This window comes from Balearica regulorum, chromosome 4 (assembly GCF_011004875.1).
Source record: "Balearica regulorum gibbericeps isolate bBalReg1 chromosome 4, bBalReg1.pri, whole genome shotgun sequence".
Lineage (NCBI taxonomy): Eukaryota > Metazoa > Chordata > Aves > Gruiformes > Gruidae > Balearica > Balearica regulorum.
The window spans coordinates 15,531,840-15,552,836 of NC_046187.1; the positions used below are offsets into that span (position 1 = coordinate 15,531,840).

At 37.7% G+C, this 20,997-nt stretch overlaps 1 protein-coding gene across 12 annotated transcripts in view; it reads right to left on the reverse strand.

Annotated features, from left to right (window-relative positions):
- The window catches only part of SLC10A7 (solute carrier family 10 member 7), a 150,857-nt gene that overhangs the window by 115,074 nt on the left and 14,786 nt on the right, over positions 1–20,997 (reverse strand). The gene's annotated exons all lie outside the window — the stretch shown is intronic.

A 20,997-nucleotide genomic window follows, 5' to 3' on the forward strand; every position in this document is an offset into this window, starting at 1 on the left:
ACAGACGAATCACCATCACACAGGTGATGTAAAATTGAATAGCACTCGGAACATTAACTACTGCTTTTCTCCTTCACACCTCTAAATACAAATGACTTTGGTTATCCATAAACCAGGAAAAGGAGCTGACATTTTTAATTACAAAAGATTAGAAGAAAAATGCCTCAAACACTCATCGTTCAAGAGGCTTGTTCTAATTAATTTCCTTCCTTCTCCAAATTATAGGTCAAAAATTCCACAATCTAAAGTAACCAGACATGCTGGAAAACCAGAAATTCAACAGCAAGAATTCTCTACCAAGAATTTGAATATAATCAAGTCATCAAGTAGGTTTTGCTGTTGGTGACAAATGCTTTGTGCTTAGAGACATGTTGCCAGCGGATGACAACAGAAAGCTGCAATGTTAGTTACATTCATCATTTTTCTTATTAATTCAAATTTGTGAATGGAACATGTGAACAGAAATAAACTTGTGAATGGAAATACAGATTTTTCTATTTATTTCATGGCATGATCTTTAGATCAGATCCATGTCTCAAGTCAATAGGAGAGGTTTTTATTTGATTTTACACAGCCCAAGGTCAGAATGCTGCAATATCTCAGATAAGTAAAAGGGAAGCTATGGCTTAAGCTTCTCATACAGGTTGTGCTAACATTGCGATGGGCTGTTTAAAACACTGAACGTTCCCAAAATTACTAAATATAAAAGTTGCAGTATGGAAGAAAATATATACACACTGTTTAAAATTTATGTAATATACCAACATCACTACAAACCCTCCCTCCGATAACTACTTGAAGTAACAAACTAATAGGCGCACGCTGATGATGTATTTTCATTTCCTTCACAATTTGTCCTTCAATTCAACCACAATTTTCTTTTCTTTTGCAAGACTCACTTTTCCTGACTACTTGTACAGCCTTTGCTCTTTGATAGCACAGATCCTATGGTTTTATTCTTAAATACCAGAGAGAAGCACAGACAATTGCTTCCTTCCATACATAGCTTTGCCAGCGGAACAAATACAACCCTATAACCCCTAGATGCCTGTCAGCCCTAAGTAGAGAACACCACTCCCACAGATTTTTAGGGGGCAGTCTCTTTAGTTCCTACATTTTTTCCTTCACAAAAATTATTTCAAATGCATAAAGACTCTCTTGTAATGGAAGTACCTAGAACGAAAAAGTATTCATTAATATGCAATATAACACCTTAATGTACTCAAATTTATTCAGCTTGTATAAGGTACTTACACCTATTTCTGAATCTACTTAAGCACCTGAATTGCTCTAAAGCCTGTTTACCCTAAGTCCAAATACAGAATTGCTTTATAGGTACCTAAGACATTTCACAGTATAGAAAAACGTGCTACATGAACAAGAAACTGGGAGACAATCTAATTGCAAAAGATATCAATAATTTCACCAGCTCCAAACTCCAATTACTGGTTTAATAGCCACTAGCATCTCTTAACTTCATTCCTCCACATAAAAAGTAGCTGGCATCTGCTGGAAGATATAGCTCTGCAATGCTTTTCTCTGCACCTGTGCTGCATTTGAATCTCCCACATCACCTCGGATCCAGTCACTTTTTTACTTAAACTGGAGAGGTGGTACTAGTGATCAAAATTTATACATGAGTTTTACCAGCCTGAAAACAAAGAGGGAGATGGTAGTGCTTCTACTTCTATGCACTAACCTAGTATTTGCTATGTCACTTCCTCCCTTGTCAATGTTAGCTGTGGCATGGTTTCCAAGAGCTCTAGACAGATAACAGAAGAGAATGAAATGGAAGGCAATTCTGTCGCAGGTATGTTGCAAATCCAACTAGTAGTGCTCTCCCAAAACCTCAGCTATGGATTCAACACCTTCATGGGAAGCATCTTGCTGCCTGCGTGAGGTAACTCAAAAGAAGGTTATATTGGCCTCTGCAGACACGACTTCATGAATACTGGGATTTTACCTACTCCAGTTCTGACCATGGTCTTCAACAGAGCAGCACAGACAACCACAACTGCTGCAATGCCTCCCAAAGGAGCAATTGAGAAGGAAAAGTAAGTAAAAAAATAACCCACAAGGGTTGTGCAAAACAGAATCCAAATGTTATGAAGAGCTGATTTCTTTATGTTAGGATAGCCGGCCAGAATCTTTTGAGCAGCACGTGGCTCCCAAGCAGTCACAGTGAGGCCCCTGTATCTGGATTACAGCACGTGAATGGCAACCAATGATCTAAAATCCAGAGTGCCAACATCCACATGGAAACACCCATTTCCTGCCTAGAACCACTCCTACCACTCCCCCTTCCCTTACGTCTCTGAGAAGCACAGTACCTGTCTCTATCCTATGAAAATTTTAATGAGGTTCATAATATTAGTATGACAATTGGCTATATCTGCTGACAGCATTAGGGCTTGAAATGTTAAATAACCCTGCATCACCATAAAACTTTACCCTCACATTTCTTTAGATGCTGATTTTTCTTAAACACCACTTTGGGGGTAGAGCAAGACTGATGAGGTATGCAACTGAACAGGAGTAGGGATAACAGAGCAGCAGCCATGGCCGTGGTGGAAGATGCAGACAGCAGGCATACCTGTGTCCAAAGTGAAAATGTAAAAACACAATACACTTTCAGGCAGGTCAGCTTTTGGGGTTTCTTGCTTGAATAACATGTTCTGAAGACAGACTGTCAAGACTGAAACAGATAAATCAATTCAGTCCTTTAAATCACTCCAGGGATCTTTTCCTCACTCACTATTCACTCAAAAATGTCTCTTAGAATGGTTAAACACATGTAATATAGGCAATAAACTGCAAACACATTCAGCATGACCAGAAACTCACACCCTCCCACTCAAACATACACATGCCAAATTTACCACACACTGTTACATCACATTAAAGAAAGTGAAATTGTAGCAGTTGTAACAAACAGGTATATCTGACAACTACAGTTTATTATTCAAAAGTGACGGAAAAAGTTCCTAGTCTTCAATTCTACAACAGCAGACAATGTTATCATTTAGTAAAACAGGCATTCCATTCACAACCTTGATATTTTCATCTGGAGGATTTAAAAAAAAAAGCATACAAGGCTGCAATCCATTTTTGTCTCTCTAGGAGCCACTCATTCTTAAAAGCACTACAAGAATTCAGGGACAACACTTACAATCTCAGTTTGTTATTTCAGAGTATATAATACACACAAGTGTTGATCACTAAAAATATTAATTAGCATTTCATTAGAAATATCAATATGGAAAAAAGCAGTGATGTGCAGACAGCCTGCCTCTGGGATTAGATTCTGATTCATTTTAGATTAGGAAGCAACGAACTCAAACCACTATCCTGACAAGTTAACTATTCTTAGTGACATGGTTGTGGATAGGAATAACACCAGCCCTAAGGATGACACACTAAACAAAAAGAAATCATGCTAACTTCTGACATTTACAAAAGACCATGATAAAAAGGATCTGGATGGGTTACATAAATTTGCTACTATGAGAGTATTCCATTTTTATTTATTTTTTTTTAACTAACATGTACTTCTGCAACAGTACCAAAAAAGAACAAATAGTTATTACAGACAGGATTGCACTGGCAAGAAAATTTAACCAACAAAAGGGTTAATTAGGGATACAAATTTTCTCAGACTGTTAATAATAGGAATGACACATAGTATGTGCCCATAAGTAATTCTCAGGTATCTTTGATCTCCAGCCCCAAGTGATTACTGTTGCCTACCATACCCTGGCCTCTGGGAATCTCTCAGAACCAGACATCTGGCTACTTTGTTGTTTTAGACTAATCTCATCCCAGGGGAGCTCAAGAAATGACACCAGGCAAGGAGGGTCCTGGCAAGGGAAAAAACATTACAGTATCAGCAGATTTTTGAGTGGACTAGAGTATCAAAATTGTCTTCAAATTTCTATAGGGATCCTGTGGCTTCTCTGCTCTCCAGCTCTGCTTTCACGTAGAACACCAGAACACACATGATCCTGTTTTAAGGAACTGTTAATCTCTTTGGAGAAGCTAATGAATGATAATCCAGAAAAGAACATTTGACAAAGGCAAACAGAAGTAAAAAAACTGCAAGGAACGGGTGGATTTAATGAAGATTTTATTGAAAGGTCAACATGCTGCATGATCAAACAATGTTTTTAAAAGCCTACAAAAAATGACTCCAACATCCAAACAGTCTATTTTTGACTAATTCGCAGGTTTAAGCTGCCAGCAGTGTTATCCCTGACGCATGACCCTCTGACAACGGCAATAGATTCAGCCAAGTGCCCGACTGGCTGCTCCGGGCTTAGAGACAGGGCAGTTCACAAAGGCGCTCAGCTCACAGGGGTAAGGTGGGCTGCAAACACCGAGGGAGGAAGGTTCAATTCTAAGGGCAGGCTCTCCTACTGACAGAGGCTACCTGGGTTTTGCCACAAACTCTGGTCCATCAGGTTCCCACCCTCCCCAAACCATTATAGGTTACATCAGACGCGACGCTGGCTGCGAGACAAGAACTGTTGCAGGCAGCCCTGCAGAAGGCCCTTTTCCTATACTGATGCTCCTATGTCCTTCCTACAGCAGTGCTCCTGTGTCCCAGGTGTTCCCAGTGCACGCTTACTGCCTGCACTCAGCGACAGAAAGAACCATGATGCTTAGACCTGGAAGAAATAAAAGTCTCACACGTACCCTTCTGAGGGCAGTAAGCACACCCATACTATGAATATTATCCCAGCCATGTATTTCCAAGCAGCATTGGTTTTAAAACCCCAGGGGTAGTATGTAACAGCAGCAATAAGGAAGAGATCACTTCTGGGTGGGCGTCCTTTTTGTTTCAAATCAACCACCACACCTTTTCTTCCCTTCCATTAGCAACAGCAAATTAAAAAGAATGGACACTAAATAAATTCAGATTCTAATCCTCTTCTAAGGGAAGGCCCGTATGATTTAACTTTGACTCATTTCAGGGTATTTTCAAAGCGTTCACAACAGAGTTTCAGAGAAACCTCTGAATAATCTGCCATATCACACCAGCTCCCAAAGAAAACTAATCCCTGCCAAAACCTTTAAAAAGTGCTACAGACAGAAACAGTATGAAAATTGTGTGCTAAACTTTACTAGGGATCATGCTGTTACAAAGCATCCTACTTTCTTTTTCTTCATATTTCTTACAATCACAGCTATCCTGCTTTCTTCCAGCCACAACATTCCCCTCTCAGTGGGAGAAACGATACTAAAAAGTTACCTCAACCTACTTCAGCAGTTTCCTATTGCACTTTAACAATTGGATCAAGAAGAAAAGAACCCGTGCCTCACTAGCTTTAGTTATATCAACAGTAAAAAAACCCTCCTCAACAATTCGGCATACTTCTGAGATATTCAGAAAGATGCTATGCAATTTTTTTTCTGAATGTGAATCATGCAAATTCTCCTTTGCTTTCTCACCAAGTAGGCAAGTTGTTAGAGAGAATGCGGATTAGTCCAAATAATTAAATTTTAAAATACCACCAGCACTAGGACAACACAAACTGTTTTGTATGCTCTGTGTATACAGTATGTGCTCAACAAATGTTTCTCTTAACAGGTTTGCTATGATATCAGCCTGTTACAGTTTAATTGATGACTTCTGTGACTGCTGCAGCTCGCAAGTAGCTATGCAGCATTACACAACAGAAACAAGTAAGAAAAAGTCATTAAATATTCCATACCATCAGACTAAAAAACTTATATTGTAGTTACTAATACATCATCTACTGCAGAACAATCCAGACTGCAGTGTAATAAGAAAAGCACTGTAAGGTAGAACACGTCACACTAATGTGTTTAAAAAAAATAGGATGTGACTGTATCAGTGGAGATTGCATTAATACAAATAACACACAAAAATATGAAGATTCCACATATGAACATGTGAGATCTACTTCACAAGATACACAGGAAATAAACAATCAATAAAGGAAACAAACCCCACACTAATTCTACATATTAAAGATAGAAAAATACAGAGAATATAGATACAGGTTCTAACAAATATTTCTCTCAGCACATTTTTGTAGGGTTGTCTTAAATACTACAGTTACAGCTCGGACACACATATTACAGACTTACTTTCAAAGCCCTAAGCCATCACCAGGACTCCAACAGCAAATAAGCAAATGCTTCAGAACATAATGCTCCTCTGTTTACTCAAAGTATTGATCTATGTTCTATGGGTATCCAAACATTGGTAGCTAATGCTGCCTTGCACTATCTATTACAAAATTACAGCTATTCAGTGACGTTTTTCTAACAGTAAATAAAACTCCCCACAGCCATTCTCCAAAAACTCAACAGCTGGAAGAAGCGAGCACTGTAGCATGACAGGAATGCCAACATATCCATACAAAGGCAAATCAAATATGAAAACAAACTCCAGAGAAAAAAGGTCTTCAAACAAACCCCATGTTAACACTTCTCCTAATTTGGAAGTGGAATGGAGTAGTTCCCATTTATCATTACAGTGGAACAGAGAGAGGAAAACCATTTTGGACATTAGTAACAACACCTTGAACAACATCTGGAACTCCTCCAAAAACCCAGTCAGTCTATACCAAAAAGAGTTAATGAAAAACATTTTAAATGACATATAGTTCAAGCATTGATCTCACTGCAGAACCATTAATCCTGCCCAAGTACTAAATTCCAACTAAGACTCCTGATTTCAACACATATATGAAAGGCTGTATCTACAACTATTACATCATCTTTCTTCTTTCCTAATCTAGGACATTTAACAGTACAGCTCTATAGTTCACTGCTGACTGTATGTATAATATGCAGTTCTTCATGATTTAGATATTTTATTTTCTGTATGTATGAACAAACCTAGGAGAAAACATCCATAAACTACTTTGATGAAATTCTCTTGGGTTTTGGAGGCTGCCTTTAGCTCCAGTGACGGCTGGAGGAAACAGGCTTCTGAATGCAGTTGGAAGAACTCCACGCTTCCTCCACTGAGCAAAGCTCCGTTTCTTATCTTGCAATTAAACAGCTCATCAGCTAATAAAATGACTTTATACTCCTCTATCATCTGCATAAGGAGATAGTAGAGGGAAAGCTTAGTGATGTTTCCTAGTGAACACACTTCTTAAAAATAGGTAAGTACGATTACTCTCATTTCAAGATAATAACATACACTTAACCCACAAATAAAGCTCCATCTTTAAAAGTATTTACAGCATGAACAATACTGATACTTGTCTTCACTTTTTTACAGGCACAGTTTCATTTATTTGAAATAAAGACCATATTTTCAAAAAGACAGTAATTAATGTATGAGAATACAGTGGACAAAAAATGCAGTACTGTACTTACATATCTACTTTGCATTTTATGTCAACTTCACACTTTTGCACAAGGAGATCAGCTAAGACCAATCACTACTTCTGGAATCCACCTACTACAAATCATACAGACCAATTTTTCATTTGTGATTCTTGCCAACACTTACCCAGCCCATTGCTTTGATTTCAACAGAAGAATATCTGATTTACACTAGGATAAAGAAGAATCATGCCCAAGTTGCCAAGTACCCTCACTAGCAACACAGGTGTTCTTTTGCTGGTAGCAGCTGGCATGTGCTAATTAGCAGAAAAACCAAATCCAACTATTTCTAGTTTTGTAAAAACATCTAAGAAGAGAGATGGCTCAGAATAAAGTCTCAGCATATTACAATATGCTCTACAGGAGGAAATAACCTGACAAAATTAATTTCTCCATTGCCTTGCATCACACAATTTAGAAGGAACTTGAAGCCTGAAAGGCAGGAAATCTCCTTAAAATCTGTTTGTGTGGCAGATCTGCATTAGGTTGCAAAAAAAAATTATTAAAGAGTATGAAAAGACTCTTGCCTCCCACCACTCACAAAACAAAACAAAAAAACCACAAGAGCTGATAATAAATCTTGAACATAGCCTGCAGAAAGTGTTGCTAAATGACCCATCTACCTCACAAGATACTGTGAGATAAGTTAGCATAACAAGTGATTCGCCTGAGTAAAATAACCTCTTGAAAGTTAGAAGCGTTCATTGCTACTAAGAGCAGGCAGACTGGGAAACAGAAGACTACTGCAGATTTCGGTATGGTTTTGTACTGGTAAGGAAGATGACAAACAACGTACTGGAACTGGCTGGTGATTTGAAAGAGGAGGCAAATTAAAATCAGTGTGATCACTTCGAGACATGACAGGATGCTTACACAATAGGCACAGGGACTTATTTCATGAAAAGACACCAGAGGAGAGAAGAACTGGAAGGGTGGTAAGTGGAATTATACTGCTAAGACAAAAAGAAAGAAATTGTACACACTCTAAAGATGAAAATGCACATCTGAATCCTGTTCACAACCCAGAAAGAGCTCAACTGTCAGACTCACAAAGTACCTGGGTTATAAAGTGTCATTACATTCTAGGATTTCGTATTTACATAAAACAAAGTAAATCAAAACTGGCGCAGAGGCTACCATTTTGAATTTATATACATCTAAAGAGAAAAAATTATTACTTATAAAACTGAACTAATTTCAGTGTAATACTCTAAATTTAAAGGAAATTGAAAAAGAGAATGCTAAGGAAGCAACTAAACCAAAGAAATCAAGGTAGGTATTTTGTTGTTATTTGCAGAAGATGCCTACTCTTGAGTTTTCTCTGCTGGGAGTATCAGGAAGGTTTGAAAAAACAAATGTGGCAACATAGGCATTTGGTGCTCAAGGGGTCATGACAGCAGATCCCTTATGAAGCAGAGATGCCTCGGTGACTCATTTTCAGAGGGACTTTGAGGACAGCACTTACAATATCACGTATTTTTCTGGGTATTCCACACTGACAAATAACATCTATTGTTCTGAGTTTCTCAGATGATAAATTGCAGAGAATCAAGCCATGCAGAAGTCATCAACACGGGTGGTACAAATAGCAAAAACGTCCTAGTATCAATAGATCGCGGACATTTGTGACTATGCTTAGAAATGGAAATGCCTCACAACTGCACAAAAGAGGTTGCACTGCTGGTTGAAGAGAAAATGTATGAGAGAGGCCATTGACTAAATTATTAAAATATACACCTTAGAGAGCATAACCTATATAGAAAGTCTCACTCAATACAGATATTCTGGACCATTTCAATAATGAAAGTACAGTAAGTATTTTTGACATAACACATACGACATTAACATCACACAAAAAAATGTTATAGGATATATTTTCTAAATTGCATGATCACATGCCATTCTAAAATAGAAGCATAAAACACATCCATAGATCAGAACTGAGATTTTATGTCCAATTTTAATGTTGTCAATTCTTGAATTACAGGTAACCTATCAATCCAGCTTACGTTTCCTCTTCTTATAGGACTTTTTATATATTCAATATATGTGACATTGTCAAAGTTTCCCTAAAAATACATTCATTTTGAAACAAAGTACTTTGCTTAAGAAAAATAAAACCTGATAGCCACTCTTAGGGCTGACTTTCTCTAGTTCCAGTTATAAAATCTTCTTACTGTAGAATTAGCTTATATTTTTTACAAAGAAATTAAAACATCACTTCCCAAAAATATATACGTACTTGTTATCTGAGGTTGTAACTCGGGATCAAATGCATCTTTTAACAAAAAATTCTTCTCAAAGTGGATGGAAGTGTTTAAGAAAACAAAACACCAAAACCTTAAAATCTACCTAGAAGTGAAATGGCATGAGAACAAGACTAAACAGACTCTTCTGAATAAAATCACAACAGCTGAAACTTCCCTCTAAGTGTAATAACCTTCACAACAGTGAAAGCACAAATATGAATGGATTCATTTTTGCTGATGGTTGTTTAATACTCTACTTTTAAACGCAGCACATCACTGGCAAATTTCAACACTTTTACAAGCAAACAGATCGAGCACTGTATACTCTGGGAACAAGTGAGTGCTGTTATTGCCCGGGATATTTGCAAAACCATTCCCTAGATGCAGGCACAGAGTTCAGACTCTCTACTATTGAGCAGATTTTTATTGCTCATTGGTACCACTGGAACGCATGCATGCACACATGCACAGTCTAGCAAAATGTGAAAGTCTGTTGAATAAACAGACAAATGAGTACCCATTTCTACTGACAGGATAATAATCTGGGTCACTAAAAACCCTAGTTCTACTTATGCTTTTCTGTCCCATTTCCCTTCAATGTTTGTTATTTCTGGTTTACATGAACTATCAACAAATAGGGACAGACACATCATATCGCTGCATGCACGTGTGCTTTAATTCATTAGGGACTGAAGATTATTCAGGTTTAGTAAATTGTACTTCTACAAAAGGATTGTTGTTATTAGCCTGTATGCCATGACAGAGACTGACACAGTTGAAAAGCTAGGAACTTCTTCTAAAAGTCTTTACAATATTACAAAAAAAGAGAGGGTTTTCAATCTAAAAAGGTTGAAATAAAGCCACAGTAGATAGCAATAATTACAATGATTCTGATCTTCAGTATCCAGATTAGAGGCTGTAAACTCCCCATCGAAAATGTGAAAACCTCAGTGAATGTTTCATGCCCTCTATTATGTCTGAGAAAGAACTTTTCAGACTCCATTATGTCCGCCATGAACTTGATCTTTCACCTCTAGTGAAAATCCTCTTATAACTATAATTCTGAAGTTAATGATGAGAGATTTCATTTGCTTTCCAAGCACAGATAAAACCTTTTTGAAATACACTCTCACTGCCATGACCTTGGTCTATGACTTAAGAGTTCACCACATGTAATAATTTACTTTGCCCCATGGGGCTCATTGAGATTTCCTTTTAAAAGCTTTTGGATATGCAGTTGGAGCTGAAACACTCGCACAGTATGTATCAAAGTATACATCTCCATATACATTGTGGACATTTTGCAACAATATCAAACAAAATTAGATCATTACAAAATATAGCAACAAAAAGGTCTAGCTAAGCAAAGTCATCCAAACACCAGAAATTCAACATTTTGGGAGTCTTGCTGCAATAATCCACAATATCTGCTAGAACACAGAGTTTCAAAATTTCAAGGAAGTGGTAATATATGTAAATTGGCAAACTAATTCAGGAAACATACTGTTGCTCTGGACTTAGCCGCTCAAACACAACTCTGTTCAAGCACAGTAATATTCTCTTCAGTTTATGTGCCACATAATTACCAGAATTGCTGCATTAGACTATCTAGTTAGTCTATGGCCACTGACTTCTTTGCTGATAAGCAGTGCACTAGCTTCTTTGCTTGTGTATTTCTTACTAAACATCCCTTTATTATTAAAAATAAATAGATGAAGTCAGAACTACTGTATCCACCTCAATATAAGGCAAGTTTTTTGCTTCCCTGAATCTTGGGTAAAATTCCTTCAGAAATATAATTTACCTTAAATTCAAGCACTGGCTTGCAGCCAGCATTAAGTGCCCACCAACAAATGACAACATGCTGCCAAGCATGACTGCGGCTCCTACGGGTTCCCCCTTCGGCTCTGCCTCGCGCAGTCTGGCAGAGCAGCCAGGCAGTTGGTGCTAACTCCCTGGGGATGCTGTGGGATGCGTACGAGGGCCCGAGGCAGGGCAGGAGTCGGAGGCAGGCAGCGCGGACCTTGAGGGGTCAGGCTAAGGGTGGCGAGGGGATGCAAAATGCCAGAGAAGCAAACGTTCTGGAAACGCGGCTAGTGGTGGCAATATATACGATGAGGTACTGATTAGGTTGACAAAGATTGTATTTAATGGTAAAACTTCTTCTCCCCCATCACACAGATGAATAATCAGGGGCTGTGGTACTTTTGGGGCACTTATAGTAGAGCAAACGCACTGATGCTTCTTTGCCAGTCTCCTGCTCCTCAAAATTTCCTAAACACTACCATCTTCTCATGGGAGCACAAGAGTTTAAGCCTCTGCTACAGCTACTCCAAGTGGTGCTGTTTCCCCTCCACCCTTGTGAATTTAGAAGTGGCAGCAGAAGTAGCGGATTTCAGACAGAAAAGGCCATATACACAAGGGAACACCTGCAAAAATTCCAGCTGAGCAGGAAAGCACCTGGCTGTGGGGACTGTACGTCTGATAAGGGTTCCCAGGAGGCATGTGGCTTTTCTTCAAGAAGTCCAGAAACAGTTTACCAGCAGGTTGCTGTTTTCAGACTTCATAATAGGGCCAACAATTTCCCAAAACTGGGCCCTAAATAATGCTTTGAAATCAGAGAAAATTTGCTGCTCTACTGCTCTCCACATTTTTTACCAAATGCTCTAACAAATGAATAAAAAGTCAGTTTAACAGAAAAATACAAACGAGAAATGCTTCTGAAATACGCTATGTTTTCACAACAGTTCTATAAAAACATTTTAATTTGGGCTCATTTATTTTTATCTAAATAAAGGAATCTAGAAATTTGTTCTGTCTCTTCACACAGATGAGGTTTTCCTCAGAGAATACAAGATGCTTTTTCTTAATGTGTTGAATATAATCATTTGACAAAGAATTTAGAAGGCAGAAACCTTCACGATGTTCTTTCATAATCATAATGATGAACAAAGGATAATAAAATCAATTTAGTTTCCAAGAAAAATAATGAAATTTAAAGATAATAGTAATTGTAACTGAAAATCCTGCTTCATGTGTTACAGCTATGATTTCCACAAACCAGGACTTAATATTGCACACCCAAAAATAGAGATAAAGAAAGCAAATTCTAGAAATATTAAATTTGCAAGCCTGATGGCTTTCTTTCCTATATATTATTATTAGCCATTGAGCAAATATATCAGATAAAAATGTGCTATGATAGAAACAAAAACTTTCCCAAGTAAAATACTCTGAAGCTTTGACTTTAACACACAAAAGACAAATTTAAGAAATGAGAAACAATGTAACAGTATCTCTCTACAAGCCAGTGTTCAGAACTTGCACATTTCAAGAACAGTAATGCTATCCTTGACTAAATCCACTAAAGATATTCCTAAAGGGCATTTTGTCTTCTCAATAAACATGTTTAATTTTGATATATCTGCAGTAAGCTGCAAACAGTCATATGTAAAAGGTATTTTTCAGATTTCAAAGTGTTAGCAATGCTTTAAACATTATCATTCCAAATGTTCTTTTTAGAAAGAAAGACTGAATTAATTCCACTTTTGACAATCCATACTGTTGCATATTAGTTTTTGCTAGTTTTACAAATACATGTTTTCACTCCCAGTCACAAGGCTGGGCCCATCAACAGCCATGCTAAATCATTTCCAGTAGCATCCCTTCGTGCAAGAGGGTGCAGGTCCACAGAGACAGGTGAACACATGAACAGATGCCAAAGGAGCCACCTTTATTGTTCACGGTAGAAAATAAACCACTTGCAACAAGGCTGAAGGGTTTCTGATCTGCTGTATCAGTGACTTAACACCAGTCCTAACATGTGCAATGACTAAACACTTCACTTACTATTGAAATGAATATTAAATTAGTGTTTACTTTGAAAGCCAGCAGGTGAGGGACAGCAGAACCAGAAGCATGTCACTGGATTTCAGTGCCAGCAAACAACTGCACTACTCTGCCACAAGAAAGCCATTAGAAAATGACCCTTACACAGTGAACGCTGGCATCGTGCAGGCATTCAATGGAATTAATACAGTAGAAAACACTCCACTACAAACAAATCGCTTGTACCTTTTTGAAGCCATCATCTTGAGAATAGTATTTCCAGTCTTCACCGCTCTCCAAAAGATAGCCTTGCCTTTCAAAGACTGAGGAAGGGAGAGCAGGTAACACATTTCCCCCACTGCGAAATATCTGCAATCTCTCTTTTAAACAGCCATAAAGATTAAACACCAGAGAGTACAGAAGCTGAGTTTTAGGGGGCTAGCAGACCCCACTCTCCACAAATATTTTAATAGAAGTATTACCAATTTGTTCAGTTAAAAATGCCTGCTTTGCATAGGCAATGCATTTCATCCAGCACCCCCTGCTAAATAAAGGAAGCTCTCGCACACTATAATTTTACACTGAATTAACCTGCAGACCAAGACAAATACAAGAACACCTTGCTTCAAAAGGCCATTTTTGTCAAGCGTGAGAGCAAGACTCCTTCTGTCCTGGCTTCTTTATGCCACGAACAGCTTTCAGGGTCACTGAATGTCCCACAGCAGACAAAAAACAGGTCTCCCCGGTCAAGCACTGTAGAATAGCAACAGCAAAGCCGCTGAAAACCCTCTTTTTTAAGTCAGATCTAGGACAGCTGTGCAAACAGTTATAAAAAACACAAGGCTATGATGATTCCAGGTAGTTTTGAGTCACAGCCCAAGCAGTTTAGCACAATTTAAACAGGGAATTTTATAACTTTCTAGATTACGGCAGAGCTGCTACGAACACCCTAGATTTAGGATGGCTGAACATGCACAGAGCTCCAAGTTCTTTGTCATACATCTAACAGTATATGAAGTTGTGCACTTAAGAGATTTAATGTCTTTTTTGCATGTCCCTAATCTCCTACGCTCCCAGTAGCGTAGGAGAGGGGCTTTTTCCACTGGACACCTTATAAGTCACATGAAAGACCCTAAGTTAGAGGTACTGACAACCAGGGACAAAATTAAATCTTTTATCACAAGTGTAACTCAAGCACTGATACCTTAGGGTACTAAATCAGCTGCTTTTCAAAGGTGTCAGGAGTATCTGAAACTTCATACAAACTGAAATAAGGAGTTTGGGGGTGAAGTGCTCGAATATGAGGATTTCGGAAGTCTCGCTCTTAGCCTGAATTTGCTCCCACTGAATGAAGAGCAGAGGTGAATGCCTTTGAAAATTCCTTCCATTCTGAACAGTTTTAATAGTGGATCTATATTAGAACTATTAGTGATAAATGAAAGGAGAACGGGGGCAGGGGGGAGGCGGAAAGCAGAAGATTCCACAATTGCTTTGGGTTACAGAAGACTTGAGAAGATGATGAGGAACTCTAGAGATATCTAATGGAGCTGTGTGACTGGGACACATTATAGTGATGAAATTCATATTGTAAGTAATAATTTGGGCTACTCCTATGCATTGACGGATATAAAATGCACTCACCACTCAGGGAAGGAAAAACCCCTAATTGTCAATAAATAGTTCAATAAAAACCATCTGCTCAAAGCACAGTAATGATAAAAGAAAAGTAAACTCTTAGGATACATAAAAAATTAGACTGTAATACTAGAATAGAGTGGGTGAATTTAACGGCACAACAGCTCCTATGTACATACAAGGCTTATGCTGACACAGTTAATTCTTTATATTTGTACATGTGAAGTACAGACATCTTCCCTAAATTTGTCCTCTGACACCCACATACATTTCCCAGAGTCTTCAGTGCAGCATCTAATGGTAGAATTAGTTACATTTTCATTTAGAACTATTCAGTCTGCATCAGCAGACAAAATTTATTACTGAGGAAATTAAAAAAAAAATCATTGTAAGTTTTTTCCTTTTACAGTATCAAATTTAAAAACAATAGAAGGAAATTACTTACCCGTTCATAAACAAAACTTAAAAGAATGAATATTTTAAGTGTAATTTGGAAAGCAAATTTTAGACAACACTACTGTAAATTTTGACTTATATTTAGAGAAAAAAGCCTATATTACAGAAGACAAGTAAACAACGTGACACATACAGTTTATTTGAAGATCTTAAATGATTTTGTTTCATAATGCTTATGTGTTACCTTCCAAGGTTAAACACTCTTGGTATACCAGTGCATCAGCGTATGAATCACGAACCATTAGAGCTTCTACTTCTTTTTATTCATTTTATTTTTTTTAAAGGTTAATGTACATGTATACACAGTTCAAGGAACTTCAGATATTTTTAGAGAAATCAATATCTTTCCTGTGACTTTACAGTAGTGTTAGGGTTCATTCTTTTGTTCTGATTTTAAAAAAAACCCCACCACTCACAAACAGAGGAATTTTCCAGTGTTTGTTTCTCAGTAAGTACTCACATGCTCTTTATTTTAAAATATCAGTTAAAACTATTGCATACAATTTGTTGGCAAAAATGTTACTACCCTCCCTTGATTCTTTTCCAGAAAGGTTAGCTGTGGACCTTGCAAATATATATTCAGTTTTATCTGCTTCAAAAAACAAATCTAAAAATCCATACTAGAACTCTTTCTTTACATCTTATTTCATAAATACCTTTCTAGCTTTCTTCATTATAGTCTATCTTATATTTCAAAATCTTGTCTTGCATATGCAACACCTTGTTTTACAAAGGGCATAGCAGATCCACATGAAAGTTGCAGAAAAATCAAACAGCACCTTGATTAAGAGTTTGTACAAGCTACAGCTTAACTGAACAAAATAAACCTCACTGGTTTTGTTGTGTATGATAGCAAAACAGCCAAGCTATTCTTCAATAAAATGAACTGTCTGCCACGATTTATCTGTACAATTCCATCACAGCTCTTGCCTGTTATGTTACATGTTTCAAAAATATGTCATTAAGCTGCCATAAAAGTCATCACAAATTGTTTTTCCTCCCAAACTGATAATAGACTTATAGATCTAATTTTCAATCTCTTTTCTTCATTACTTTGATTCTTAAGGAGAGTATGACATTTGCTGCCTAATACTTTGTAGTAGTATCTGGCACCTCCACAGCATTTCTGTCTGCAGATCTCCAAGCTTTTAATAGGTTTGTCTTCAGAGCACCTTGAAAAGCTGACATATTTATTTGTCTCTCGCAGAAATGGGTGGTTTAGAAGCAGACGTTGGAAGAAATGGGTTTTATAATTTCATTGAAAAACTACAAGACTTTTAGAAAAAAATGACACAAAAAAGTCTTCTGTGCTGTCAGATGCTATAATATCATTAAAAACCTGACGTTTCACAGCTCAACAAGAGCAAAGAACAAAAGACAGGCCTTCTGGTTTTCATTCCAATTTTTTTTAACTACATGGACTGTCCTGTTCACAAATCAAGAGACTTTCTAAGTGTTACTGATAACACAAACAGCTAAGTAATTGAGAAAACATTACCAAATTAAAAATTAGAGAGTTTGATTTCTCACGGTGATCCTTCCTTATTTTTTGATAGTGTACATATGAACATTTTTTTGTTTATATAGGGCTTCATATGCATCAAATTAAATTCTGTGCTTGAAACTGGCTTTGCTAATGAACTAAATGTATTTGCAATAAAAGCTAGGAATGGGCTGTTTCAGAAAGTTGTTTGCAGGGATGATGAAAGTAACATCACATAGGAAGAAAACACAAAAGGAATGATGGAAAAGCAGGGTGAAGAGGGAGAAACAGAGAGAAGAAATAAGAGTTGAAAGAAGAGCTGAGAGAACAAACCACACACCATACAGAGATCAGGAAGAGGAGTTGAATAAACCTAAAAATGTGTCAGAGTCAACAGGCGTGAACTTGTAGCCCTACCGGACAAGTTGTATTTCTGCTCATCGTATCAAGAACAGCTACTTCCACCAAAACAAAAGATAGAATAGCCACAAATCATCTTCCTCTCTTCCAAAAGACAAGATTTTCAGAGAGCACAGAGTTTCCCTCCCCATCACTTACATCCCTCATTTACCAACACCTCCCTGGAGAGAGTGATACTAGCTCCTAGCTAGTTCAAATTATATAGGCAGATCTTTAGACAGAAATTTTAATCTCCACCATATCTTCTTCCAACAACTACAGGGAAATATCTTACAACGCCACATATCAGATATTTTCAAAACATGGTACCTTTATCACTACTAGTACACAAGTTATTCTGAAGTGGTATAGAAACACTGTCTTGAACAGGTGAACACCACTGCTGCTGCCACCGCCATCAATGGCAATATGTAAGGAAACAAGATTTGAAAAGTCTGTCTTAAATCTTACGTAACAAGCAGTACTGAGACTGAACTACTATTATATTCTTTGCAGCTAGAATCTTTTGTTCTTCCATTCTGCTAGTGCCAACAGTGGATTTCTCCTCCATTGATTATGGCAAAAAAAAAAAAAAAAAAATCCAATACACTATAAAATTTGCTACTTGTTTTCAGTCTAATTATCTCTTTGCTGTCTTTCCATTTCTTTCTTATAAAGTTACAGAGATCTTCCCCCCCCCCATAAACCCTATGACTTGTGAAGAAGGCTCTTTCCAGTTCCCTAAAACAAGCCACCAAACCACTCATGCATCAGAGCTAAGTGAAGATGTTAGTTTTCACCCTCAAATACCAAAAGACTTGGAAGCCTTTTGGCTTTCGAATATAATGCTTCTCCCCACCACAATGGCACAGCAAGCAAAGGTGCTAACCAACTTGATGGTCTTACCTTATTAATGGGAGGCTATTGCTGACAAAGGGCTTTTGATAAAGATCTATTTCCTCTGGAATGCCCCAAGCATCAAAACCAGCCCCCACCTGCTCATCCACCCAGCATACTGCAAAGTAATACAAATGGCTAACATGGTAGAGTTCAGAATGCACGCGTAACAGCTGCTAAGACTAGACATTTGAAAGCCGTATAGATCACAGGGTTAGTGATCAAACCATGTATAGGAAGAAGGAAGATTTATTTTTGCTTTGGACAATTTCACATTTGCACTCCTGAGTAACTGTTCAGATGTTGCATTCTTATACACAGATCAAGAGGACTTAAAGCTTAGATACACTTTTTTGATATACCATGTGTTTGAACCATCAGGAAAACTAACACTGGTAGATTGCACAGTTGCTATTAAACACTGACAGTTATATAATAAAGATTTTTAGCTTACCTGGGTTTGTACTTACAACCCCAGAACATTAACTTTTTCAACAATGAACACAGATTAACCAGAATTCTTAGTATCAGCTTTGGTGACCACATCTTCCTTAGTCAACAGAAGCAGAACTTTTTTTTTGTGCCCTCAGGCATATATCAATTCAAAAACCCAAATCCTTGTAAGATTAACAAAAAGGTCTTCCTTTTATCATCTCACAACCAAATTTTCCAATTGATATGCAGCAAAATCCCTCATCCGAGCAGCTTCTAATGATGTAGGCTCTCTTTCTAAGCACTTGACCAAATACTTAATCACCTGGTCCCAGAACAATAAAACATAGTTTTTACATTTGGCTTTCCAGCACTGATCTTCAAACACTTCATAAACTTGCCATTATCCACTACTGCTAATCCCAGAGACATGATACCCTACTCTGTTTTACCCAACAAGTTAATGACAGAGCTAAAATAGAATCCAAGTTTCCTCAGCACCAGGTGAGCACTTCTACTGTGGCATAATGCCTGATATTTCTTTGACAATAACCAAGTCCAAAGTGACATTCAACAGTCACTTCTACTTAGATGAAGAAAACCTAAACTCCTCTATACTGTCATAAGACAGTCAACTACCACAGTTCTCATGTGCTGTGTTTCGAGAAATCCAAGGAGGTCTTCAGAGCACTTATTGAGGGTGTGCCTGTACTCTACAGCAGCAGGACACGTCTCAGACTAATTAGCTCATGTGGAGCTCCCTCACTAGATTGCTTCTGAGCAAGCTCATTTATCTTCATATTACATTATACAGTGCAGATACACCCTCAGACAAATCAATTTCTCTAGGTAAGGGATACACACTTGATGAGACCAAAACAGTTTAAGAGACATTATTATGAACAAATGCTCTTACAGTACAATCACTTCTATTTCCAGTTGACTCCCATGTTTAAATTCGTCATATATCAAAGGGGATTTAAATTAACATGGGAAAAAATGCATTGTTCTGCTCATGTCAGAAAAAGAAACATATCAAACAGCTCAGGTGAAATTTGGCAAGGAGAGATGTGAGAGGGTCTTCTCCCCTAGCACGAGATAGGTGATTTGCTGTTCTTCAGAAGAAAAATTAACAACAGCCTGAATGACAGAGTAGCATCAAATTCCAAAAATATGTTTGCATTGGAACCTTGCTCAAGTTTGGCAGTAAATTTGCCACACACTTTGTCTACACTGAGCATGTTTAAAAGGGTGTTGAGCATGTTTAAAAGGGTGTTTCGCTTTTGCGTACCTTTCAAGAGCCTGATTGAGAGCTCTCGATCCCCAAGATCAAATTTTTGATTCACACTGTCTCCACGGTCAGCAACTATCTGTAAAAATCACTAACAAGGTATGCATTTTTACATTCCTCCAACGCTGGCTTGGTACAGAAGAATTAGAGGTTCAAGCTTACTTTGTCAGTGATTTATACAATTACTTACACAAGCCTCACATGATAGAAAGTTTCAGTTTTCAGCTGGTATAAAATACACACCCCCACCACCCCAGAAGAATACTGCCATAAAAAGGTGAACTCTAATGGTCAGGAAACTGAAATACCTCTCTCACTCCTACACACAAACACTGTATGATATTGCCCTCGACTAACCAATCACACCTTATTTTTTTCCAGAGGATCTTTTCCCTGTTCTAAGGACAGTGCTAACACTGAATGAGCACTCATTCAATACTTCACCCTCACTGTTCACTATCTGGCACCTTTGTATATTTTACAGCACCTATATCTAGAATAATAACTAGAAAACTTATCATTTATCTGTATGTATTCTCTATTATGTACCTGAATTATTTCCTTATACTAATTACTCCAGAGCACCTCCATCAGAATTTTATGATTCCTGTTTTCAGGTAGCAAACTGGGAGACAGTGATGTGCATCAGGATTGCCTGTAATTAGAGATGCTTGACTTGAGATGCTTTGGGTCTCTCTTCAGAGGATAGAGCAATTAAACAGCACTTTGTCAGTACAAAATACAACTTGAATCTATTTCAGTGCTATCATGTGTTTTCAAAGCTGGCATTAATCAGTCCCAAGAGTCTGAACTCGGAAAATGAGAAGTACACAACTAATGGCCATATTTAAAAAATGTGGTTGAAATGACTCACCCAACCTCATGCAGGAGCTCTGTGACTGAATTAAGATTTGGCTCTAACTCTTCAAAACAGCACCCCAGCAGCCCCCGCTTTAAAACCA